Below are 26,304 nucleotides of genomic sequence, written 5' to 3'. Positions count from 1 at the left end.
GTTATAGAAGGCTGCTGAAAAATCCGGAAAAGCAAGAAAATAGCTCCAAGCTCCACAACATTGAACAAGAATGAACTGCTCCCATCATTAGAGACAAAAAAATACCATCATAAAAAGCATTCACCCAGATCATAAGCCATGATCAATAAAGAGGTTATCAAATTAATGACACAACTAGCCCTGGCAAGCATTCAATAAATAATGTTATAAAGTTTACAGGCAAACTATTTTCAATTAACTGCTGAGGTGCAATGGTTGGAAAAAACAAACCGCATTGAAGGGACAATTAAAAACTCTCCGGGAAACTCATGAACTTATATAGAGAACGGGACATAAGTATAACTAGAACATGCAGTATTCTGTCTGAGTCCCTGAAACTTACATTTGTATTTATTAAATCATGTAGCGATTTCCCCAAAGTGTTGAGCATAAACTAAACGTAGATGCAGGAAAGCACGAATCATGAAGGGAATTAGAACACCATTCCCCGTGCCCAAAGGCTGGCACAACTTCGCCCTACTGTGAACTGGGGTAAACAAGCTCTCTATGTGTTCATTAACATAAATGGAGTAAAAGCAATAGAACAGCTCTTCCTCACGGGTATAGCAAGCATTAAAATACAAAATTACAGTCTTTAAATGCCAGTTTGCTTTTTATGGGGGGGGCAGCCTTCCAGAACCTCTTTAGGGGTGCTTTCACCTTGACCTTAACTTGAGAACAGACTACCTGTCCTGTACACTTTTCACATTACACAAATCTCAAACTGAGGCATATACTGTAAACCATCTTCCCCAGCTTGAACAAGGTGGAAATTGGGGGTTGAGGGGCAGTGTTGAGGCTCTCCTTCAATGCAAATCTCTTTCAGTTGCTGGACAAGTAATGGATGCCACTTAGAGAATGGTGTTCTGCGTGTTTACATTTTTTTTGTTGGCCGGTGTTCAATGACTTAAGTGAAAGTAACGATCAGGCCGCGATCAATGTTAAGAGAAATAAAAAGGTGGGGGGGGGGGCTCTGTCCACTGTTGGTTAGAGAAGCCTTTTTTCTCCCTTCTTAATGAGAGCTTGGATGGCCAAAATCTGCAATAATTTTCTGTGCGCAGAAACACAACAGCAAATCTAATTTGGAGTTTTTGTAAAGTAAAGCCCAAAGCGCCCTGTGCCACCAGAAGCAGGAAGGCAGGAATCAAAGAGCGCCTTTTTCGGGGCATTTCAACCATCCCTAGCCTGAGACTAAACCTGGAGGTGTGTGCAGCACACACCGTACCACAAAGTGGCACAAACAGTCTGCCACACAATTCAAAACAGCCTCCATGTCAGCCAAACAAAACTGTGCCGCTTAGCACCCTGCTTCAAAATTAAGCAATATTGAAGATGCTGCGAACGTTGCACACGATGCCCACGTGCCACACATTAACAATCTGTGCAGCGGCATGCAGCTGTTTGGGCAATTTAATGAAAATTACAAGCATAGCACCACTGTGCCCTTTATATATACAATACACATTCTCACAGGGGCTACGCGGCACTGCAATGTTCTTAAGCAGACGACCGAGTCAAATGTTGAGTATCGCTGGGCCCATGTGACTGTCCTTCACAGTAAAGCACCGGAATGTTTTGCTCGTACCCACTGAAGGTGCGGTCATGGGTATGAGTTGTATATGCACCATACCGTACACATAGCAATGTCGCACACAAGGGCACCGTAAGCATATGGATAATAGACCCCTTTAAAAAGTAAAGCAACCAGGGATTTTGCAAAGGTTTGTTTAGTACATTAAGCTTCTGCCGTTCAACCCCGCACATGCACTGTCCTCTAGGGATCGGGGAGGGTATATGTGCTCTTCCAAAATAGCAATTAAAATATATGGTAACATATAACAGTGCCAGCAAGATAGCGATTAGGTTCTTCACCTTTTTTAAAAAACAAACATTGTCTTGATAACAAGATAGTAACTCTACTATAGCAGTGGTCGTCAAACTTCTTTGCCCCTGAGGCCCCCCCTAGGAAAACCTAACTGCCTTGGGCCCCCCTATACACATGGGGCCTCATTACGAGGTTGGAGGTAACCATGGCGCTTTTAGCACCATGGCTGCCTCCCAAACCTTACCGACTCCGCCCTGGTGAATGGAGCTATTACCGGCCCATTCCAAGATTGGCGGGACCGATAATTCCCCATTCAGTAGGGCCATTCCCCATTCCCATTTCAGCCCCCATAGGGCTCAACGCTATTAGCTCCACAGTCCCTTTGCGGGTCCCGTCCTTAATGCCTGGAAAAACCAGGCATTAAGGGAGGACCCGCAAAGGGAACTCGTAGTAGGGCGGTAAGGGATTACCGGCACCAGTGCAGGTAATCCCTTACCGCCCACCTCGTAATGAGGCCCAAGGACTCCAAAATGTTTTTCGGTTGCAAGCGGTTATCGCGCGCTGGTGTAGAATGGTGCCCCACATGGAGGTGTGGGTGCAAAACACTAAATTCTTTTAAAATCATTCTTTGCAATAACTCACATTAGATTAGAGGACACATATTTGTAAACGGAGCATTCAGAATGTTTTGCTACAATACAGAGGACTTGACTAAAAGTAGTGTTGGATATTTATTTCCCACAAAAGAAAACAGCCAATATTGCTATCCTACAGTAACATTTGACATGCAACTGATGGAACAATTTGTTTCATATGTACAACAACTTTGAGATTACTATCAATGCAGTTACTTGCAAGTTGTACAGTGGCATATTGGAGAACTAGTGTGAAGGGTGGGCCTGTCTTTTAGCAGCCAGCCTGTCACTATTGGGTTACATTTTTGCAATAGGCAACTGCAGGTTTTCTTCCACCCCCAGCTTTGACCAATATTTAATCTTTAGGGCTGCAAGTGCTGAGAATCCAATCTCGCAAAGAAACAAGGTGCTGAAAGGTAACAGTATTGATTGCACATATGGATAAAGTTGCAAACTCTGCAGACACGTTTTGCCATAATACACCCAAATATATGATATGGCATTTATAACGCGCCTGTACCCAAGTGTTTCTAGGCACGACAAGGAGGGGGAACAAAGGGCGGACAAAACAACGATCTTACTAGGGCTTGTGTCATTCAGATTGTGCAAAAAGGGGGGAAATGGAGAAGTGCAAAAGGGAGGGGTAATGGAGAAGTGCAGGTAACAGAGTGAAGCCAGTAGGTGGCTAAGTGCCATTAATCAGAGGGTGCAGCCAGCGGGTGGCTCATAAGTGCAGAGAGAAGGGACGGTAGGGTTACAGATACAGACCACAGGTACGGGGGAGGCAAAAGGCTGTGCGAGGTGCAACTGGACAGGCAGGGACCTGGGCCCAAATTCAGAGGGTGGCAAGGTAACCAGTGCGTGGAACAGATTGGTCATCAGCAGAGGAGAGTAGGAGAGAAAGCGGAAGCAAAGAGGAAGGTCTTGAGTTGCTTCTAGAACCGAAGATGGTTCTGCTCAAGTTTAAGAGAGGCAGGCAGGCTGTCCTAGAGGGAGGCCCTAGCCAAAGAAAGAGATCTGCCCTCCGAGAGTTGGAGGTGGATGAGTGGAGAGCTCGAGAAGCGAGATACTTAGGGAGAGTTGGAGGTAGTGCGGACCCAGGCCCAGAAAGCCTTGTGGACCATGCAGAAGGTCTTGTACTTGATCCTTGCCACCTCTGGGAGCCAATGAAGAGATTTCAGAGCTGGAGAGATATGATCCCTGGGCTTGAGGCCAAGGACAAGTCTCGCCGTCCTGTTCTAGATACTTTGTAGAGGATGACGAGTAGAGGCAGGAAGATTTAGAAAGAGGCTGGTGCAGTAGTCCAGCCTTGAGAGGACCAGAGCTCTGAAGACCGTGAGCTTCTGGGAGAAAGTGAGGAAGGGAGCAATGCCTCTGAGGAGGTGCAGCTGACCGTTTAACTTCTTAGAGACATCTGAAATATGAGGAGAGAAGGAGAGGGTGGAGTTGAAGATGACCCCAACGTTCTTAGCCTAACAGGTAGAAGGATGAGGATCCAGTGGGGTGGCCAGAGAGAGAGGAAAGGAGGGAGCTGGTGTTCCGATGAGAAGGATCTCCGTATTATTGGCATTGAGGCAGAGATCATTAGCAGCACAGCACTCCTGAATTGCAGACAGACAGTCAGGAACGAGAGAGGGAGTAGAGGTAGCCGAGTGGAGCCCGAAAGAGAGCTAGGTGTCATCCACATAACACTCAAAGTCAGAGCAGAGAGCAGTTATGCGATGGGCGAGAGGAACCAGGTATTGGTTGAACAACCAGGGAGGGAGGTTAGACCTCCTGGGTCTAAAAACCTAAGACAAGTTTTTGAATTGGCTCTCCAATATTCACTTTGAATTTCCATTAGTTCCTCCTGGAGGTGTATTGGGAGGTGGGCCCCTACGCCTGCAAGGAAAGGCTGAACCACCCAGTCATTGATGTTATAATTGTCATTACTATGAGGCTGGTTTGGAGAGGGTTTCCTATTAGTTCAGCAACACATGAAAGATCATACTCCGTCTCCTCAACAGCATCTGCTAATAATGGAAATGCATTAGTAATGCAGACATCACCCCTCCTCCTCCAATGCCCCAGCTTCTTCTTGAATGCTGATATTTTTGCGTTCAGCTTCTTCATGAATGCTGATATTTTTGCATTCATAGCAAATGTGGTTTCTGTGGCTTGCAGGGAGAGGTTTAGAAAATTTCGCTTTTCAAAGATATCGCCATGGTAAACTAACAGTACGAGCATGCGTGAATCACACAGAGGCACTTCTTTCGCTTGGTCTAAACCCAGGAGAAAGTGACTCACTTTGTTCCCAAGTACATAAATGCGATTTAAAACATTTTCCCTGGAGAACCATCTGACCTCCGTGTGAAACACCAAAGCATCATGTTCTGCTCTCATTTCCGCATATAATGCGGCAAACGGACGGGCTCTTGTGGGGTGCATCTTAATAAAATGTACAATCTTTACAACAGAAGTCGGCACCTCTGTGTTCATTCCCCATATTGCGCACCGGCAAAGCTTTCCAGTTTATCAGGCAGTGACCCCACAATATATGAGGAGGTACTTCCAACACTTTTGCTTTTAACCAGGCACTAGCATCCCACACTGATGGAGCACCATCCGTGCAATTACCAACACATGCCTCCCCCTTAGGAAGTAGTTAACAATGTCAAAGACTTCAGGTGCAGTTTGCTCTGCCCTGAATTGGTTTACATAGTAAGAAAATCCCAATATTTCTTTTCCATGGCAGTACCTCACATAAGCAATAAAATGAGCTTCTTTTGAAATGTCAGTGGCTTCATCGAACTGTGGGGCAAACTGAGTGTTTGAAGCTCGATATCAATTCTGTACTGATATCAGAGGACAGGCCAGTGATGCAGCGGAAAATTGTGGTTCAGACATAGGGATACTTTAGCATTTCTCTGCTGCACCGCAAACAAGAATTACCCGGTTGACAGCGAGAATTGTTGGCAGAATCACTTTCTCAGCATATATAAAAGGCAGGCGGCATGGGCCATGTGGTGGCATGCACCTTGTATGCCCAGCAGGTTGTAGTTCCTCCTGCACAGGACCTGACCAGTGGTCAACAGGTGTTATTAGCCAGCCATCAGACAGGTTCCCAAAACCTGATTGAGGCTGTATGCGTGGGGAATATTGGACAGGAACTTGAGAAAGAATCAAGGCTTCTCGCAGAAATCAATCTACCACCAAGTGAGGAACAGACTCGCAAAGATGAGCCTGGATTGCAGGACAAATAGATCTTAACTCTCCTTGAGCTATCCAAAGAAATGAAATGCATCATCGGTTGGAGGAGCGACTCAACCATTAATGGGACCACTCACATAAATCGATCCTTCCTGATGAATGCTTTCTATCAGAACCCGTCTTTGAGAATCTTGGCCACAAAAGATGTTGAGTGGGCGAAACTAGCAAATGAGAATAATTTTAGAGGTCTGTGTAAACATCAATCTCCTATAATCTTTAAATTAATTTTAGACCACACAGATGATTTGAATTCCTTGGGACTTTACCCTCACATCTTTATAGAGATGGAAACCGCATGGGCCTTTCTCGACTTCATTCCGCAAGTCCCGCAAGATAGGGTCCCTAAAGGGCCGATGCAAGAGGCAACATCTGAATCCAATAGTGGATTATGGGAACAACTTGAAAAGTTAACCTTCGCTCTTAATGGTGTAAGTTGGATGGAACCCCTAATCAAAGTGGCAGCCACCATGAAAATCCCTTCTGCGGTATCGTAACTCCCAACACTCGCAATATCGTCCTGGAATTGGTGTGGGGAAAAGAATCTTCATGCCTGGGCCAAATCTGTGGGCTATTCACACATGCCGGAAATATTGATTTTACAGGAAACTATGACCATCATGGAGATTGCCCTTGATGGGTTCACCTCATATTGTGCACCAGCTAGTCGTGCCTCATTGGGTCTCCCCAGCGGTGGTCTTGCTGTTCTTATTAAGAACAACTTAAGATTGAAAGCTAGGATTTTGGAATACATGGACATGTTTATGATGGTTGCTGTAACCATGGTCAGGAAAAGCTGCATGCAAACTATTGCTCAATTCGGTTTATTGGAACCCTGTGAATATAGGCCTTGAAATAGCCTTTCAGCTTCTAAATAAAGCTTTGACTAATGCTATGCAGCAGTACCCAATGCACGAAATTCTGTTTGGTGGTGACTTCAACTCAAATTTAGAGCTGAAAGAAATCAAATCTGATCGCCATAAAATTATACCTCATGTTCAACAGGCCCGAATTCGGGGCAGGCTTTGGCTGGAATTCTTTGAAGGTTGGAACATCCAGACCCTGACTTTTGGCCCTTCAAATACTTTATCCTCGTGGCAGCGAGGCTCCTCATCTTCATTAATTGATTTTCTCTTGGCCTCAAGTGAACTATCTAGTCATCTTGCTCTCACTCAGATCTCTAACGTGGGTCTGGGCGATCACAGTATATTGTCCACTGTATTCCATTTTACTTGCCAAACTTTTGACACTTTGATACACGCCTCCCTAGTGGAAAGTGATCGTTTTGCAATATCTGTTTGCTGGAATGCCAGTATATGTAGAAAATTAGTATATTTAGTGAACAGGCATATGCTTGTCAGTGATGATTAATTGGATTATTTCGCCTATGCAGAAAGTCTTATAACTAGCAACTTAAATATTATGCAGGAACCTCTTGTTATGTTATCTAAATTACCTCTTAAACCGCAATCCATCGACGTCTGCTAAATCCTCAACCAAAATAAACGCATTGAAACGTCAGAAAAATCATGACCTAAGAATAGCGAGACGCACGTCCACGACTAATGCTCTAAATTCATCATGTAAAAGGGGCATTATAGTTAAGTACAAAAATAAAATAAAAGAAATACGCTATATGCGTTACATGTTGGATAACCAAAACATAATTGATCATTTGTGTAAACGGAATGCCAGGGAAATGTGAGCAATTCTGTGAAAGCCTTTGAACAAACCGCAAAACTCCATGGTCGCATGTATAGATGGATCCACCTGGCAAGCACATTTTAAGCTGGAATATGCTATGCCCCTTAAGCATGTCAAACAGGAACTTGCAGCTCCTAACATGAAGATGGCCCTCGCATGCAGCTGGACATTGTAAGAAGTGATATGGGCCATCTCTAAACTTTCTTCGTCCAGGGCGGCGGGCCCTGATGGGCTTCCGTCCTGCGTCATTAAAGATGACCCTCACTTTTGGGCGAAACACCTGCTCACTCGCTTTCATCTGGTATTTGCGCAGATAGCAATTCCAATTTCGTGTCTTACTGCCATAATCATTACAATTCATAAAAAGGGCCCTCCTGACGACCCGGGCAACTTTGGGCCTATTGCCTTATCGATGTTGCGGCAAAGGTCTTTACACGCCTAGGATTGTATGATCTGGAAACATAAATGATTAACTCACCGCATCTATCCAAGATCCAGAAGTGGGTTTTTGCAAACAAATGGGAACTCCTCGGAATGCAACTATACTTGCCCATCTATTGACAACATCACGAAACGCAACCAGTGGGCCAATATACATGGCTTCACTGGACCTTTCGTCGGCTTTTGATAGTGTACTGCGCAACAGACTATGGACAAAAATGCTTGCTTATGGAATTCCAACACATATTGTAGCATTGATTGCTCAGTTACACTCGAAGACCTCCTACAGGGTGCGCATTAATGCTGCAGGTCTGCTGTCCGATCACATCATCACTCATATTGGTGTAAAACAGGGATGCTATCTTGCAGCAGTACTATTTAATCTGTATCTTGTGGACATAGGTACAATCTAGGAAGCGTTAGAAAGATTGGGTCATCTGCGCCTTAGTTGGTTAGCTTTTGCCGACAACATAATACTCTTCGACAGAACGCCATTTGGTCTACAAAACAAACTGAATTACTTTCATCAATATTGTACAATCAATAATCTTACTATCAACTCGGAAAAATCAAATATTTTTATTTTTACAGCTAAGAAGAAATTGCCAAGATATAGATGGTATGTCAATGCAAAAGGGATAACAACTAAATCTGAGATGAGAAATTTGGGATACCAACTGTTAAATACTCTCTAATGTAAAAACAGGCAACTTTCACTGAACCTCAAAGCTGTGCAGCTAACAGCTCAGATGAAATTGATACTTAAGCATCATTGTAATTTCTCATTATTACCTTTGATAGATGACTACCAACTTAAGGCTGTACCTATCCTTCTGTATGACCTTGATCTATGTTTGCTGAATATTGGTACCATCTTAAATGTAATTCAAGGCAAACTGTGGAAATCAGTCTTGGGGCTTCCACCGTACTTACCAAATCCGATCCTCACTCATGAACTAGGCTTACTTCCCCTAAGTGATAGATTTGAATGGCGCTTGTTTAACAATTTCATGAAAATGGTCCTGCCTCCTCCTAATTCTCTTTATGAAGATCTCTAATTTATGCTCACTAAGGATCCGTCTCGATCAATCTCCACATTCCATGATTGTAAGAAAGAAATTCTGGCATCTCTGAATTTGAACAAACAGGATATCATCAATCGCCCAGGATTGGTGAAAAAACAATTTCACCTTAATTCATGGGCATTAAATTCAGACAAGATTGAAAGCTATTCCTCCTTTGCCAACTATTCAAATTTCAGACATGCTCAGAAACCACGATGCGCATATTTATTGCAGTCTCCTGAGAAGAAAATGCGCTCAGCATACATGAGATTTCATTTAGATCTAGTCCACTCCGGATCACAAATTCGTAAATGGTATAAATACGATCATATTGATCTTGGCCTCAAATGTCGCTTTTGTACCGACGAAATGGAGACCTTACCGCACCTATTTCTATTCTGTCCATATTTTCGTTGTGATAGGAAAGCTTGTCTTGGAGCATATATGGGGTCGGAATCAAACCATGAAGGCCACCTAGTCTGGTTACGGTGTATGTGGGACAGCACGGACCGGATAATTATAGCCACAGCACGTCTTGTATGTAGGATCGAAGAAGCCCTTAATTAAAAAAATATAGGACTTCTGGAGGTCTGACTGAAGTTGTAACAAATACCTGCACCTTAAACATATGTGGAGGCCACTTTTTGGAAGGGCAACTTCATCTGTGTGTACTTGGAATCCCTCCTTGGGGTTCATTGAGGGGCTCTTGTATTGCTTTAAGACGGAGCTGATTTTGTCACGGAAAGCAAATATCATGGTGGTGCAGGTAGATTATGGGTTGCGATGAGCTATCGTAGCAGTGTTGTAGCAGGTGAATATGGATTCTGTCATGACCAAAATATTCACTGTGGCACATAAGAGCTTTGTTTTTTGGAAAATGATACTCGTATGAGGATTATAAGATATGGTGAACACCTTAAGTGGGTATTTTAGTAATTCCATTCAGTCCGTTACCTATGTGTAACCGAGCACTTTATCCTATTAGTGAATTTTGGTCTCTAATCTATGACTTACGTCATCTACAGCGTAAATACTTCCGGTTGGAAAATGGTATTGTAGCATATTACATTACTAGTATGGAATCGGATCTTGTACACATTTATAACTTGTATTTAAATCTATAAAACTCTACAGTTTCTACTTTTTTGTATTCTTGTTGTCGGTGTGCTTACATGCTTAACTAAAAGCTGTTTGGTTGACATACAGGGTGTAATTAATATATCCTCACTTCTTTTGGAGTATTTAGCCTCCAGTTACGAGGCAACTTGGTTGTCTCTGTTAAATCTTATGCAATGAATTTATCAACTTTGACGAATTGAGCTAATGTGATGATCATGGATTTATGTAGAATTGCTTACTTTGCAAAAGCTTCTTGTTAAGTATGAAAAGATAACTTTGTTCCTTTCTAGAACACTTGCATATTGTCTAAAAATTATCTCTAAATTGAAGATGTCTATTTCGAAAAAGCTCAGTGAGAAGAACGAAAAGATGACTTTGTGGTGATCCTAGAACACTTATAAACGGCTCACAAATTGTAAGTTTTAAATGTAAAAGTTAAATATTTTAAAATTCTTGTGATTAAGTATGGAATAAGTATGATGTTTTGTTTATGTGTCTACTTGTTCATAAATTGTTTGTAATTTGATATATTTTAAGGACTTTGCATACAGTAACGAAGTATGCAGTTTTTATGTAATGTGATTGATTTAAAGTATTTTGTTATATTTGTAAAACAAATTAAAAAAATGTTTTCATTGAAAGGCTTTTTATTTTTGCTCAGATAGTTTGCAATGTTGTAAAAAGCTTCCAAAGCATTTGCATGTACTGAGCCCACATTTTAACAGTGCCTTATTTTTGCTTTTTTATGCCATGCACCTGCTGTGCAAAGAAATCCCTGGTCTTTTTTGCTAAACTGGCATGCTTAGTTTCCAAATGCCTCCTTAATTTTGTTGTTGGCTTCAGGCTGTCATTTGCTAATGTAGCACCACAAACCACACACTGCGGCTTTCTTCTCCAGCAACTGCAATCCATGTGAACCCAAAGTCCAAATAATTTCTGTGTTTTTGCATTTCCTCTGTCTGTTTTCACCTCTCCTGCTTTTCCTTTGAGATTCCTACATCTTTAGGCACTAGGAAACGATCCAGTTCTATGTGATATTCCTGCATTTTAAAGCCCAAACACAAAATTTAAAATGCGGAAATATCACATACCGCCCCCTCCCTTCCTTCCCCACCCTCTCCTTCACTTGTTAATCAGGGGGTTTACCCCCACCTTAAATCCCCCCATTTTCCCCACCCACCACCACCTTCCAGCATCAACACATGCATTCTCCCCACAGACATACACACACAGTCCAAAACTCACCTCTGCCTCCTGCGGAGACTCTGTGGGGGCTCACAGAGAAAGACGGCTCCATGCTAAATCGACCCCCCCCCCCTACACTCTCATCGGTACAATGAAAAAGATCTTTTCACTTAGTACCAACGATCCATCTAAAAAAGGAGCCTGAATCTGTGAAAACATTACAAACCTCCCACTTTAGTGTATGTCACTTTAGTTTTTAAAAACCATTTTAAGTTTCCAAAAATGTAAAATGCCTAAATAAATAAATAGATTTAAAATGGCTAACACCACATGCAAAGATTCAAAAGGAACCATGTGAAAAGCTGGGGTGAGCCCTTCGCAAAAATGGTTAAGAATTACTGGGTAGATAAAAAAAATAAACACCACATTGATACAAGTCTCAGACGACTCCCTGTTAAGATCGTGAAGTCCTAGATCGATATATTTTATTTTAAGGTGTGCTCCTGGACTAGGCTACAGATTGGCGGCGAACACCACACCTGGATGTACATTGCACATGGCGGATATAAACCTTCAGCACTTCTACTCAACCAGTGGTACATGGGGAATATAAATCTTTACCTGCCTGCGTGAATGGGTCAAGTGCTCCACTGGATTTTTCTTGCTGGGACACAGGTTAATGTTAAAGGACATTAGTACCGCGCACTATCACCACCGGAGTGGTCCCCTGGCGCTCTGGCAGCTCTGAAAAAAAAAAAGGATCGGTGGGGGTGAGTTAGGGGGAATAAACTGGAAAAGTGCAAGAGAGCAGTGATGTGCTTTGGCGGCCTCAGACCGGTAAATCCGTTGGCTGGGCTTGGGGTGTTTTACGGTCAGTAGTCCTGTGCTGTTGTGCGAGTCTATGTGTGGTTTGTTTTGTTGTTGCAGTGTAGTGAAGTTTGTGTGGATTGTTGTGTTGTAGGAATGTGGTTGTGTTTGGTTATAGTTTGAGAGGTGTATGCAGAGGGTTGAAATTATTAGTGGATTGGTTAATTGGCATTGCTGTCTGGAAGCAAGGCGTTAAACTTCTGTATAGTCTACAGGTGGGGTGCGCAGGCATCTCAGCGTCTCCGTCCAGATCTGGGTTTGTCAGACACTCAGTCCCTTTCGCACATGGTATCCACTTACATTCGTACCTTTGCCCCAGTTCAGCCCCGGCCACCTACATGACACCTGTCTGTATGCGGGGCAGGCAGGCATTTTTGCGTCCTTCCAATCTGGGCCAGAGAGCATTCCCTATCCATTCTGTGCACGGCATCCGTCAGTCAAGGCTACTCCATCCATATGTGGCGGCTGGTCGGCATTCATCATCTTATTCAGTTTCTCATGCAGGCTTTCGCTCCCAGCCCCTTTGAAACGTAGCAAATGCCAACACTTGTAATGACGTCCAGGGGCGGCCCCTGCCTTCATTCACAACTCCATCCATTCAATGCCCATGTCATTGTCCACAACTTAGTTCAAGTATGGCCAGTGCTAACATTCACACAACTTTATACAAGTATGATACCTGGTAGTAATTGTGGAGCGGATGAGGTTGTTGGCTGGAGTTGGCTAGGAATGTTGATTTCTGTCCTCATGGGTGTCGCTTGTGTTCTATTCAACTTGGCATTGTCTTACTTGTCGTAGTAAGAGTTACTTTAGTCTGTTCTGGATGTTGTCAGTGTCATCCTAAATTTTGTCACCCTTTTCTTTGTGGTTTCCCGTTCGGTTGTTTCGCTTTATCAGTTTGGTTCTGTGATGTTGAAGAGCCAGGTTTTTAGTAGTTTTCTGAATTGTTAGTGGTCTTTGGTGTTTCTTATTTCTTTTGGGATGTTGTTCCAGGTTTTTGCGGCTAAGTTGGAGAAGGAGGAGCCCCCAAGTTTTTTTCTTAAGGTATGGTTTTTGTACCGGGCGGATTTCGTTGCTTGATCTGAGCAGTCTATTTGGTTTGTAGATTATTTTCTTTTGTAGGAGTTCAGCTCCTTGTCCGCTGATGTGTGTTATGCACATTGTTTTGAAGGTGATGCAATGTTTGACTGGGACCCAATGCAGTGTTTTTAGGACTGGAGTGATGTGGTCTCTTCTGGATAGTTTGAGGGGCAGTCTGGCTGTTGTATGTTGGATCCCTTGTAGTTTCTTCAGGAGGTATTCTGGTATCCCGAGATAGAGGCTGTTTGCATAGTCGATTCTTGACATGATGAGGGCGACGATTGTGAGTGTTTTGTGGGTGAAGGAGAGGAAAGGTAAGATTCTTCTTGCCGTGTGAAGGAGGAAGATGCATTTCTTGATGATCGAGTTTATTTGTGGTTCTAAGGTTAGGGTGCTGTCCATCAGGACTCCCAGATTTTTTACTACCTTAGATGGTGTTGGTGCGGTTCCTATTTCCGTTGGGCATGGAATGTTGGTGCGGTTCTCTTGGTTTTTGGATATAATCATGATTTTTGTCTTTCCTGGGTTGATTTTCAAGTTGTTGGCGTTCATCCAGTTGAATACTTCTTTTAGCATTTGATTAGGTTTGAGTGATCGGCTTGAGTGGTTGCCAGTCATTTGGTCGAAATCAATTGGTCGACTGGACAACTGGTCGAATCAATTTGGTCGAAAACCAAATGGTCGAATTTTTTTTTTCCCCCCCCCCAACCCCCTTTTTTTTCTTTCTTTTTTTTTTAACACGAAAACCCACAAAACACATATATAAATAAAAAAAAAAAATTCGACCATTTGGTTTTCGACCAAATGACGTCGACCAAATTGCAGTCGACCAGTTTGTAGTCGACCAAATGACTGGACACCGCTTGAGTGTCTTCGATTTTGTAGATGATTTGAGTGTCAGCTGCGTAGTTGTAGCATGTCATTTTGTATTTTTTGAAGATTCTGATTACTGGAGTCTGGTAGATGTTGAAGTACAGTGGTGATAGTGAGGCCCCTTGTGGTACTCCACAGTCAACTTGTGGGGTGGATTTCAATGGTTTTATTCACACTGTTTCTGTTCTGTCTGCTAGGAAAGATTTCATCCAGAGTAGTGCCATGTCCGTTATGCCTATGTCTTCTAGTCTATTGGTCAGGGTGTCATTGCTAACCATGACGAAGGCTGCGGAGAGGTTGAGCAGAATCAGGGCTGTGCTTGTGTCAGAGTCCGCGTTTGTTTTTAGGTTTCCCAGATGGATTGTAGTGCTGTTCCTGTTCCTCTTGCGGGTCTGAAACCGACTTGTGCTTGGTCTAGCAGGTGGTGTTTTTATATGTATTCTTGGGTTCATTTGTATACATAGGTTTCAAGTCCTTTTGCTTGGTAGGGAATTTTTGAAATCGGCCTGTAGTTGGAGAGTTTTCTACATCGCCACTAGTGTTTTTTAAAAGTGGTTTGATACATGCTGATTTGAAGATTCTTGGTACAGTTCCTGTTGCTTGTGAGAGATTTGGGAGGTTTCTGTAATATTTTGATGGTGTTCCTTGTACGAGGATTGATTTGTAGATGTCAGGTGGGCAGGAATCCATGGGTGATCATGCTTTCTTGCTGTATTTTACCAGCAAGACAAATGCCTCTGCTGATATTTCAGGAAAGTTTTGGAGTTTGTGCTGTGGCTCTATGTTCAATCCGGTTGGTTGAATGTTATGGTGGGTTGGTCTGTTTTGTATGATTTGTCAGATATCATTTTGTTCTTGAAGTGGTCTGCCAGGTCGTTGCAAAGTTTCTCTGAGGGAGTTGGGGTGTTTTCGCAGCCTGGTGGGTTTCTCATTTCTTTGATGTTGAACATTTCTTTTGTGTGTTGGTGGCATTATTGATTCTGTAATCATAATGCTTTCTCTTCGCCTTTTGTATTTCCTTCTTGTATGCGTGGATTTGTTTCTGGAACAGTATTTTTCTGTCTGGGTTGTATTCTTTCTTTCATTCCAGCTCCATCTTGTCCTTTTTCATGGTGCTTAGTAGTGGGGGGGAATGGTTTTTCCCTGGGTGACTTTTTTCAATTGTATCAGCAATCCATTTGTGAAGTAGCTCTGCCTTCCCGTCTAGGCAAGCCAGCTTTAGTTCTGTAGTTGAGGGTTTGGTCAACTCCAGTTGTTTGAATAGGTTTCTTGCTTTGACGGTTTTCCAGTTTCTTTTGGTGGTGGTTGTGAATTTGGAAGACTTGAGTTGGTACTCTGATCACGAATTGGATGGGATGATGAGAGGGTCGCTCCACAGTATTTGTACCGGTGGTGCCGTGGCGATAAGTTTTTCCTTGGCGAAGATTGCGTTGAGGGTGTGTCCTGCAGAGTGTGTTGCCCCTTTGACCAGCTGTTGTAGTTTCATGGTTGTAAGTTGTCCAGTCAGTGGGTTTTGGGAATTGGCATGACTTTCTTCAAACCAGATGTTGAAGTAACCCAGGATAATTAGATGTTCGTGCTTGATGGCTATGTTGCTGATGGCTTTTATGAAGTTATCTACGAAGGTTGCATCGTATGTCGGTGGTCTGTACACCAGGATGAATGTGATGTTGGTTTTTTTTGTTCGCTGATAGGTGTATGACCATGGTATCGCAGTTGATGATGTTGAGAGGTTTGTCTGTTTTTATTTTCAGGTGTCCTTTGAATGCTATTGCGAGGCCGCCTCCTTTTTCTGTTTATTTGAAGGCATTTGAAGTTGGTTGGGAGGCAGCTTTGGAGTGTGATTTTGTAGTTGTTGTCCAGCCATGTTTCTGTGATGAATAGGATGTTTATGCCATTGTCGTAGAGAAGGTCAAAGATCTCTGTTGAGTGTTTTGACATGGATCTCGCATTTATTAGATTGCAGTGGAGTTTAGAGGTGTATTTTGGTTTGGGCTTTGTTGGGGTTGTCTTTTGATTGGTGTTGAAGTTTCCTTTCGGGTTGATCTCTAGCTGAGGTGTTGGTACAGCTGTGTCTGTGTCGTCAAAGAGTTCTTCTAGGTTCAGTCTTTTTTTTTTCATCATGTTCTTCTTCCAAGAATTGTGGGTGTCGAGTGGAAGTTCCTCTTGTTTTGGTGATGTAAGGTGTTATTGCAGCTATTACATTTTTGTTATTTCTAGCGTTGTCCGTACCTCTTCTGCGTAGTTGTGTTTTCTTTTGTTGTCTGCTGTTGCCAATTCTCGCGTAGGGTTGGTTCGTTCTGGTGATTGGTTGTTTGCGAGGTATGGAGAGGGGTTTGTCTCTTCTCTCAGCGTTGGTTCGGTTGTCTTTCCTGTTTGTAGCAGTGTATTCTGCAGTTGTGAGTCTTTGTTGCTGTTCTGGTGTGTTTGTTCTTTCTGTTCTTTTTCTTTCCCTCAGTATAGGTCGTTTGCGTGGCATTTTGAGCTTGAGAGTTGTTTTTGGTCTTTTTTTTCTTGATGCCAAGTTCATTTTTTTGCTTTGGTTCGGCTGTCTTGTGGTGTAGTCCTGGGTGAAGGGAATTGTCCGCTACAAGTTTGGCCTCTGTCTATAGGTGGTCTTGTCAGCTGGTATTGCCGACTTGTTCAGTCGCTGTCTTGAATAAGGTAGGGGAGGTTTTTAGGGATATGATGTTGGGAGTTATCAGTGGCTGTCTTAGTGTGGGTCTCTCTGGTGGAGGTTCACTTGGGTGAGCCAATTAACTGGGGTTAGGAAGGATAGCTATTAATTACAGAGTTGTCCTAATGGGCGTAACTAACAATCGCTGTGTCAGCTTCTCGGGCGTGAGCTCCTAATCACAGTATCACTCCACAACAATCAGCCAATGATCTTTGTCCCACTCCACAGTGGTGCTCTCTGGATGTGATTTGGTTAGTCACATATGAGCTTCCTGTATACTGGGAGAGAGGCCACAATAAACAATTCAACCTGTAACGGGGCACCACAGATTTGAGCTTCCCATATAGTGGGAGGGAGGTCTGAGCCCGACAGATCAAATGGGTGTAGTGCTGAACACAGTTAGGTTTGTGGCACAGGTGACCAAATGATTACTATACTAAACACAGTTAGGTCTGAGACATAAGTGAACCAATGATTACAATGCTAAACACAGCTAGATTTGAGACACCAGGTCAAATGGGTGTTGTACCAGTCAAAGTTTGGCTTGAGAGACAGGTGACCAAAAGATTACAATATTAAACACAGCTAGATTTGAGAGTCCTGTATAGTGGGAGAGAGGCCTGCACCTAACAGGTCAAATGGGTGTTATACTAAACACAGCTAAGTATGAGACGTAGGTGACCAAAAGAAATTACAGTATTAAACACTGCTAGCGTTGAGAGCCCTGTATAGTGGGAAAGAGGCCCACACCTAACAGGTCAATTGGGTGTTGTACCAAACACACTAAGGTTTGAGAGTCAGGTGACCAAAAGATTACAATATTAAACACAGCTAGATTTGAGAGTCCTGTGTAGTGGGAGAGAGGCCTACACCTAACAGGTCAAATGGGTGTTATACTAAACACAGCTAAGTATGAGACGTAGGTGACCAAAACAATTACAGTATTAAACACTGCTAGATTTGTGAGTCCTGTATAGTGGGAAGAGGCCTATGCCTAACAGGTCAAATGGGTGTTGTACTAAAGACAGTTAGGTTTGATGGTGTGATGGTGAGGAAGGCAGCAGCGGTGTTAATGATTCTTAAGGTGTTTTAGATAGATTTGATAAGTGGTTAGGCTTCCAGGGTAGAGTAATTGCTTTACTCCCCACCTAGACCACTCCTACCTTACTGGTCCTGGTCGTTACTGGTTGACGGCTGGCCACTGGCTTCCCCTGCGGACACCTGCTGGCACTTTCTGGAGCCACCTATGTTGGAGCTGCCCTGGGAGTGTCACTTATGACTTAGATGAAGAACCAATCGGGAGCAGAGGACGGTCTACGAGGCGGGAGGGGGAGAGATAACACGTAAGTGGGATCAGGCTGGAGAGGGAGGCTACTGGGAGTCTGTACAGGCCTGGGAAACCTCACAAACAGCGCAAATTTGGAGAAAAAATGATGGTGGAGAAAAAATGATGCCCAGCGGGTCAAAGGGCCATAACACTCACCGGGGTATCTGGATGAAAAATGCCCAGAGCGCGTGCAGTGCAGCTGGGTAGGCCTGGCTGCTTTCTTCAGGAGGACCAATCGGGGGCAGAGGACAGTCTAGGAGGCGGGAGGAGGAGGGAAAACACGGAAGTGGGATCGGGCTGGAGAGGGAGGCTACTGGGAGTGTGTATGGGCCTGGGGAACCTCACAAATAGCGCAAATTCAGAAAAAAAGGATGTCCAGGGGGTCAAGGGGCCACAACACTCACTGAGGACTCTGGATGAAAAATGGTTGGGACGTTAGGTTGATACACTGACGCCTGGAGCGATGCTGCAGCAATGAAAACAAACAGTTAGTCAGCGAGTCTACCTGAGACTTCAAAATTAAGATTAGATGAGCAGGAGCTAAAACCAGCTCTTGGGTGTTAGCAGAATCCACTGCTGGGAAACCAGGAGAGAGTACACAGTGCACTGTAAATGCAACTCCCACATGAGACGTGAACTTGGAACAGCCTCAAAAATAGGTTTGAAATCCCTGATTGTGACTCCTAACTATACTTTTAAAATTGCCCCACATTCACCCACAGCAAAACACTGTTTAAAAGTCCTACTACAGATGTCGGGATTTATGATGGTGCCACTGCTGCTGGGGACTTTGGTTTCCTAGATGCGATGATGGAGCCAATGTGTGTTCCTGCAATTGAAAAAGTACAATAAAAAAATATTATAGACGTACCAGATTGACCTTACAAATATTTGGGCCCTTCCCTCTGCCAGTCAGCACACATCCTCCCCTGCACACAAAAAGGACCAAGGGTGCAGAGTCCTACAGGGAAATCTCCAAGGTTCTCTAAAGGCCATTCCAACCCAGCTGTGAGAACAGAGAGCAGTCAGAGCACATACCTGAAAACGTGACTCATACTCAGTCTCAGAGACAACAAATGATAGAGAGATCGCTACATCAGCTTGTTATACTTTACCCTTTCTATTCCATGCCTAGAATAGTTGATAAGTCCAGCCTGCTGTCATTCCAATCATTCATCTACCTATATTACATATAATCGAACACAGTAGTGCTTAACCCACCAAGCTGACTTTTGGAAACCTCGAGTAATAGCCATTTCACTTTTAGTGCAATTCGGTGACAGCGTTGAAGTAGCAGCAGACGTCGCCATGGATGCCGTGCCACACAAGAGGGCCCTTGTGTCAGCCTCAACTCTTTTCTCCTTCAAACCCCGTTTTCCCTCCTCCACCTCACCTGGTAGGCTGGTTTATGTGCCAATCGGACTCGAAGAGCTTCTTGCCCGGTAATCTCTTTCCTTTTTTTAATGCATGTCTGGGTTTCACTCGGAGGGAAGCCACAGTGGAAGCTTAGCCAAGAGTCCACGCCCCTCAGAGTGGCCCCCTCCCGAGAGGGACTGATGGCGAAAAAGCCAGGCGTGGCAGAAAAAACCCCAAAGAATGCGTCCACAGGAAGGCTTCCAGTCAGGCGACTGGATAACTCCTTAGATAACGATATCTTACCTCCTGAAGTTGGGCTGCGGCTGGCTTCAGCCAATGGATGCCGCTGCGGGCAACGGTGATCAGGCGTCAAAGGAATGAAAGAAAAAAAGGTAAGAGAGAGCCAAAGGCTGTGGTGAGCAGAGAGAGACCCCTGTGTTGTGCGGAAGCGTCCGCACAACCAGAGTCACACAGAAACAAAGGCAGTGCGAGGTGGGCGAACACCGCGAAGAAAGGCAAAAGAAGGGAGGAGGTAAGTAATAAGTGGAAAATGAGCGATAGAGGGTCCTAAGAGAAGGACACTAAAACAGAAAGCAATACTAGCGTACAGCAACAAGAGGAAAGCACAAAGTATCGGCTAACCAAGCAGGGTTGCAATGCAACGCTGCTGAGTGGGCGTGGCTTATAAGCACGTCAAAAGCAACGGCAGGAAGCTAAACCGCTGCTCGTGAAGCAAACATAGCGGAACGGTAGCATCCCCTTAAACAGAAACAGGGCCAAATGCGCCAAGATGTGGGACGGCGCATGACACCTTGGCTTCTCTACAACATATGGTGCCCCATGCAGGTGAAGCCATGGCACCCACAACAGGAAGATATACATCAATTCCACTTCAAATCACTTCTATGGCAGTGGTGCACCCAAAGTACTGTTGGTAATGGAGTGATTTTTAGTACATTAAGGGGTGCAGACACTCACTCTATAGTAGATGGCTACCGGGGCAGCTCAGCAGGTTGACCTGCACTGGCAATACATGTTTCCGCCCCGCACACCACCTCTCCTCTATGGCCCCCAAGGTGGGGGCACAGAGGGAGAAGGGCACAGGGCATTGCAGTGACCCAGCCCCTCCCCTGCTCGCCTCCACTCCCCATGCGTCCGCCTTCGTGGGTCCCCAGGGGCAGAGGGGAGCAAAGGGACCAGGGAAGGCCTGAAACGCTTGCTTCTCAGCACCTCCTCCAACCCTGGTTGGGGCTTGGGTGGAGCCGAGAAGCGGTATTCCTTACCGGGCAAGAAGACGCTGGCAGCACGAGAAGGAAGCAACAACACAGCCCGGATATACAAGCCAAATGCAAGTCCAGTCTGTGTTAATTTCCTGTTTCATGGCCACACCCCATCAGGAAGCACTGACTGAGCATGTGCAGGGGGGGGGGGGGGGCAGTGGCTCGCCATGCAGTTAAGTGAGGCAAAAAAAGTGAAAATGTATACTAGCATATTGTGGCACAGACTCTGGCCGGTACAACTCAATGCACTGTCTGGCAGCACTGAGCGTAAAAATCTGTGTCACCTGAGTGCTAGCTGTGCTATATCATTGATACAGCACAGCTAGCACTTAGGTGACACAGATTTTGCAGATGCAGGCCTACCTACAAGAGCTGGGTATCTCTTACGACAGTATAGCTATCTCTGGTTGCAAACCCCATGCAAACTTAGCCACCATAAACCCCTAGCTTTGTGATTTTAAAATATGGGGGCTGAGCATGGGGGCATGGCCTGCCAAAAGTGTGGGCGGGGCATTCCAGTGACGTAAATCCCAGGTTTTTTAATTTTGAAATGTAGGCAGAAGACACACACAGATCCGCTTTTGCTGCAACCAAAATCTAAATATGATAAACAAACCCACCAGCACCTAAATACACCTGGCTAGAAACACTTCCGAGAAGTATAAGTGCCTTATAAATACACAATAAAAAATAAATACATGCCAGTGCGTTCCTACGTGCAAACGTCACGACGGCTTGCCGGCATTTTAGAAATACGTGGAATACGTCTTGGTTCCTTAAAGGCATTTCAGAAAGGGTCGGCAAACTTTTAAACAAACAATGCTATTGGGTTTCATAGAGACTTTAACTTTGTGTTTCAATTGATAATAAAAGCAACATAAGGTGACGCTTTACGAAACGCTTCTTCAGTTCCCGGTCAGCATCAGGTTAGTGCATGAGAGCCTGCTCTTGTATTGAATTGTATATGCATTTCTTTTAGCATCCACTAGGTCTTTCCCGATCGCAACTTTGTTGTTCTGTTGGTAAGAGGTGCCCATTTGCAACCTCTGAAAATGCACGTTTAAGTAAGAGGCTGCTGCTGAACCTGTAATTAGCACCCCAATGAATATCAGACACTACCTCCTCTAGCTTTTATGGTAAAGGCTGCTGGAGCGAATGAGTGACACAATACTTGCTCTCTGGCTAATGACTTCCGATACAGTACGCACCTGCTCATCAGCTACATCTGACAATACCTTCCCTGGGGCAAATAATTACAGACACAGTACCGGATCTGGGATACCGATTCCAGACACAGTACCTGCACTACAACTGATGACGTTTGATACAGTACCTGCAAATCTGTTACATAAAACAGAATACCTGAATGATGGCATGCACAGTACGTACTCTGGGGCTACCGATTCCAGTCACAGTATCTGCCACTGGTGCTTATGTTATTTAACACAATACCAGCTCAAGAGCAAATCTGGAGTTAATAACTGCAGAAACAGTAAAAACACATTCACCCTTTCGTTCTCGTGTGTCCTTTCCCATTTCTGATTCCCCTCTGACACCTCGAACCCCATACAGCGTAAAGAAGTGATAAGTAGGGATGCACCATTGTGACACGATTTTCAAAACGTGTTTGGTGCAACTGATGGGGATGCTCATTCACTTAACCTGCACCAAAAAGGTGGTGAACCATGCACAAAGGACATTTAAATGTGTGTATCACAGTTGTGGCCATTGAGGTGCTCTTTTCACACCAAATGCGTGAGGCAGAGGGTGGAAATGGGGGTTCTAGGCATTTTCAAGTAAATCCCGATTTTCAAAAGAGGTCCACTTTTCAAAGCACAGGAATAAAAATAACATTTCTCTGCCTATTTGGAACAGGTGAAGGGGGGGATATAAAATGTATGGGAAGGTATCTTCTGATCCTCTCATGCAATGAGTCAGTGAATGCTGTGTGTGAATAAGTTAGTCAATGTTGAGTCTAAGAATGTGTGTGGGTGTGTTTGTGATGGGCCAGGGAGCTGATTATGGTTGGTGAGGGCAGCACAATAATAAAAAAATGATACCATTTTTAACAGTAAGTACACATGTAACCCCATCCCTTCTCGCCCCCCTGGCTCCCAACAACGCACCCAACCCTGTTCTCCTGCCTGGGTCCATAAAATCTGTAGAATGTTCCCGGTCCCAGGTTTCTGTAAGTGGCCAGCTCTCTCGCCAGCTGTTGTACAGGCCTTTGCACCGTTTGAGAACCCGCCCCTCTAAATAGTTTTCACCTCCCCATGAAACTTCAGCCATATCTCCCCCTAGTTCCTGAGAAGGCTCCCTCCCCATGTGGAGTGAGTGCTCAAACCAGCCCCAGCAATCCTGATTTTCCTCGGCGCAATGCAGCCCACGAGTCCTGCTGCAGGTGATGCAGGCCAATGTCCCAGTCTGAGAGAAACTTTTGGTGTTGCCTTTGAATCGAATAGGTCACCCACTCCAGTGCCACAATGTTCCAGATTTTACTAACCCATTTGTTTTCTGGGTGGGGGCAGCTTTTGTTTCCATTTGTGTGCCACCACAAGCGTTGCCGCCACTATCAGAATGACGTAGGTCTTTCTTTGAGCTTTTGAGTAGATTTTCCAGAACACCGCTCATTCTCAGGATGGCCATCCCTATGTTGTCCGGCATCTGACTCCCAAAAATACTATTCATTGCTGCACGGATCATATCCCAATAAGGCTGTATGACTGGGCTTCCCACCAGATATGCTTCCACAATCTCAGTTCCCCGCATCCCCTCTAGCAGAGCGCTGACGCAGTTGGGTAGAATTTATGTTGTTTTTCTGGGGTAAAATGCCATTGGACCATTATCTTAAACCACATCTCCTGAATCTGGATGGGCTGCGTGAGCTTGGGGATCTCTGCCCATAACTGAGTCCAAAGTTCCCACTCCAGCGGCTGCCCCACTGTAGTTTCCCACTGCTCCATATAGTGCAATGCCTGGCTCCTTACCCAGTCTGCGATAATCCCATATAACGCTCCTACCAAATGCCTACCCCTGTGTCCATCGCTACGAACTGTTCAAAGGGCGCGAGATCCCTGGTGGCCACTGACCTGACCATTGGGTTCATAAGCCAATACCTAATTTGAGTACCGATACCTGTCCCCCCCCCCTCATCTAGCCCAAATTCCTGCTTGCACTGTGCAAAGGATTTAATGTCCTGACCTGAGAACATGACACATAGTTTGTGGCACCCTGCCGCCTCCCACGATTCAAGGCACCCATTTCCATACCCGGTGTGTACTTGGGATTCCTAAACCACGATGCCAGCGGGGAGGGGCAAGTGGTCAAGTTCCCCCACTACACCAGCTCATTCCATGAGTCCCCCAATAGGGCACTTATCCTGCTACAGTACATGTTTGCAGGTCTATTCCCCTTTGGGTCGCCACAAAACCTCATTCAGCGGCGAGCCCGCCACTACTTTGTCCATTCGACACCAGACCTTCCTGTAATCGCCCCTGAACCAACCCCAATCACTTTGATTTGAGCCACAAGGAAATGGAGGCGGATGTTTGGCGCTCACAGCCCTGTGTTGCTTCTGGGAAACATTAGCATCTGCATAGCTACCCTGGTTTTGAAGGGTCCTAAAGACACTTTGGGGAATCCCTGCTGGCAGGGCCATGAAATAGTACAGGATTTTTGCAAAATCACCATTTTACAGGCATTTATCCTCCCCATTCTGGATATTGATAAGGGCACCCATTCTGCCAGCAGGCGGGGCAGTTTATCAGCTAAAGGCGGGTAGTTGGCACAGTAAAGAGCACCCAGAAAACCAGTATTCTGGACCCCCAAATATCTAATGGCGGTTTCCGCCCATCTATAGGGTACTATACCCCACAATTCCTGAAACCTCTGAGGGGGCGATCAAGTTTAATAACTGACTTGTGGGCATTTATTTGTAATCCTGCCACCTCCCAAAAGAGAAGTTCAGCGAGATCCCTGACATGTGGTTTCTAGTTCTGTGATCAAGAGGAGTATGTCATCAGCAAATGCTGCGACTTTATGCTCCTCAACCCCAAAGGGAATCCCCCTAATATCCGGGCAGGCCCTAATGCTGCACAAGAGCGGCTCCAGGTGGATGGCGTATGAGAGTGAGCAGAGATCGGGCAACCCTACTTAATGGCTCGTGAGACTGTGATTCCCTAGTAAAGTTGCCCGTTGATTGCCAGGCAAAAGGAGGGAGTTTGATAGTTAGCTTTTACCATTGAAAGGAATTTGGAACCAAATCCCGTAACCTCCATGGTATGGAGGAATGGCCATTCGACCCGGTCAAATGCCTTCTCGGCATCCAACGCTAGTATAGTGCAGGGGTTCTAGATTTATTTACTTTTTCAATCTGACAGACGCGCCAAATGTTATCCGAGGTCTGCCTATGCCTAATAAATTCTGGGTGGTCGGGAACAATCATTATGGGGAGGAGCTTATCCATGCGTGACGCCAGAACCCTGGTGTCGAGCTTTGTGTCTAGATTAATAAGGGCAATCAGCCGGCACAAACCGCATAGAGTGACATCCTTATCCGGCTTTGGGAGCAGCACAACCTTGGCTTCTTCCATTGTCTCAGTGATACACCCTGCTCTCTCAAAAGAGTTGAAGAGCTGGACTAAGTGCAGTATCAGTGCCTCTTTTAAGGTTCTGTAGAAATGCGCTGGAAAGCCATTCCTAATGGCAAGGCAGCTGTAGCCTGCCCTTACTACTTCGGGATTAATGTCTCCCTCAAGTTCTTCCCGTTCTTGAGGAGGGCGAGGGCACCGGGACAGGTATTGCCTTTGGGCTCCCCCCTCAGGGGAATCTGATGTGTACAGGGAGGAATAATATTCTGTGAAGACTGAAATTATGTCAGGTAGAGCAGTGTTTTCTTGCCCCCGCCTTTATTTTAGGGATTGTCCTTGATGTTTCTTTTTTCTTAATCAACCTCTCTAACAGGCGATCCGCCTTATTGGCTTGGACATAATACCTCTGTTGGAGGTAGAGCAATGAACGCTCTGCAACTCTAGTCTGCAAAACATCTAATTTCCCCCTAATCAGCCAATATTCCCTTTGCAGCGTACTCTCCACGTTATTTGCCATTTAAGCCATTATTTGTTTTAGCTTCCAATTCCTCCTGTTCGAGACCTAGTTGTTTGTCCCTCTCTCACTTCAATGCAATTAGTTCCCCCCTCAATGTAGGCTTAAACGCGTCCCACACCAACTGTTCGTGTACACCATCTGCTGCATTAATTGCAAAGTAATCTAAGATTGTATTCTTTATGTCCTCACATAGGACTCCATCCTTATGGATGTGGCTAGGGAACTTCCACGCTATATGCCCAGTTCGTTCAGCCTCATATTTAAGGTAATGGTTAAGGTCGCATGGTCTGACAGGGCAATCACTCCTATCTCTATCCCTGCGACCCTACCCAATAGTGACCTCGAAATCCAGGAGTAATCTATCCTTGAGAAGGATCTATGAACGTGGGAATAACATGTGTAAACCCCCCTCCCCCCCCCTCAGTTCCCTCCAGCCATCTACCAACGCCAATTGGGCCATGTGTTTGTGTTCAAGCAGGCA

General features: G+C 44.9%; 1 protein-coding gene across 4 annotated transcripts in view; it reads left to right on the top strand.

The window, feature by feature from the left end:
* ADAT3 (adenosine deaminase tRNA specific 3) overlaps nt 1-26,304 on the top strand; it is a 66,534-nt gene that overhangs the window by 6,031 nt on the left and 34,199 nt on the right. The window contains exon 2 of one of the 4 annotated variants that reach the window (XM_069652741.1): nt 10,364-10,488. The exons of 1 other annotated variant lie outside the window; for it this stretch is intronic. The gene's annotated coding sequence lies outside the window, so the exon portion shown is untranslated. Of the gene's footprint in view, nt 1-10,363; nt 10,489-21,547; nt 21,645-26,304 lie in introns of those variants that run through there. 2 more of the 4 variants (XM_069652742.1, XM_069652744.1) reach the window with 2 other exon arrangements.

The sequence above is a fragment of the Ambystoma mexicanum genome, chromosome 3p (assembly GCF_040938575.1).
Source record: "Ambystoma mexicanum isolate Mex_15411 chromosome 3p, UKY_AmexF1_1, whole genome shotgun sequence".
In the NCBI taxonomy this organism is placed as follows: domain Eukaryota; kingdom Metazoa; phylum Chordata; class Amphibia; order Caudata; family Ambystomatidae; genus Ambystoma; species Ambystoma mexicanum.
This window is presented reverse-complemented; position numbering and strand designations above follow the sequence as displayed.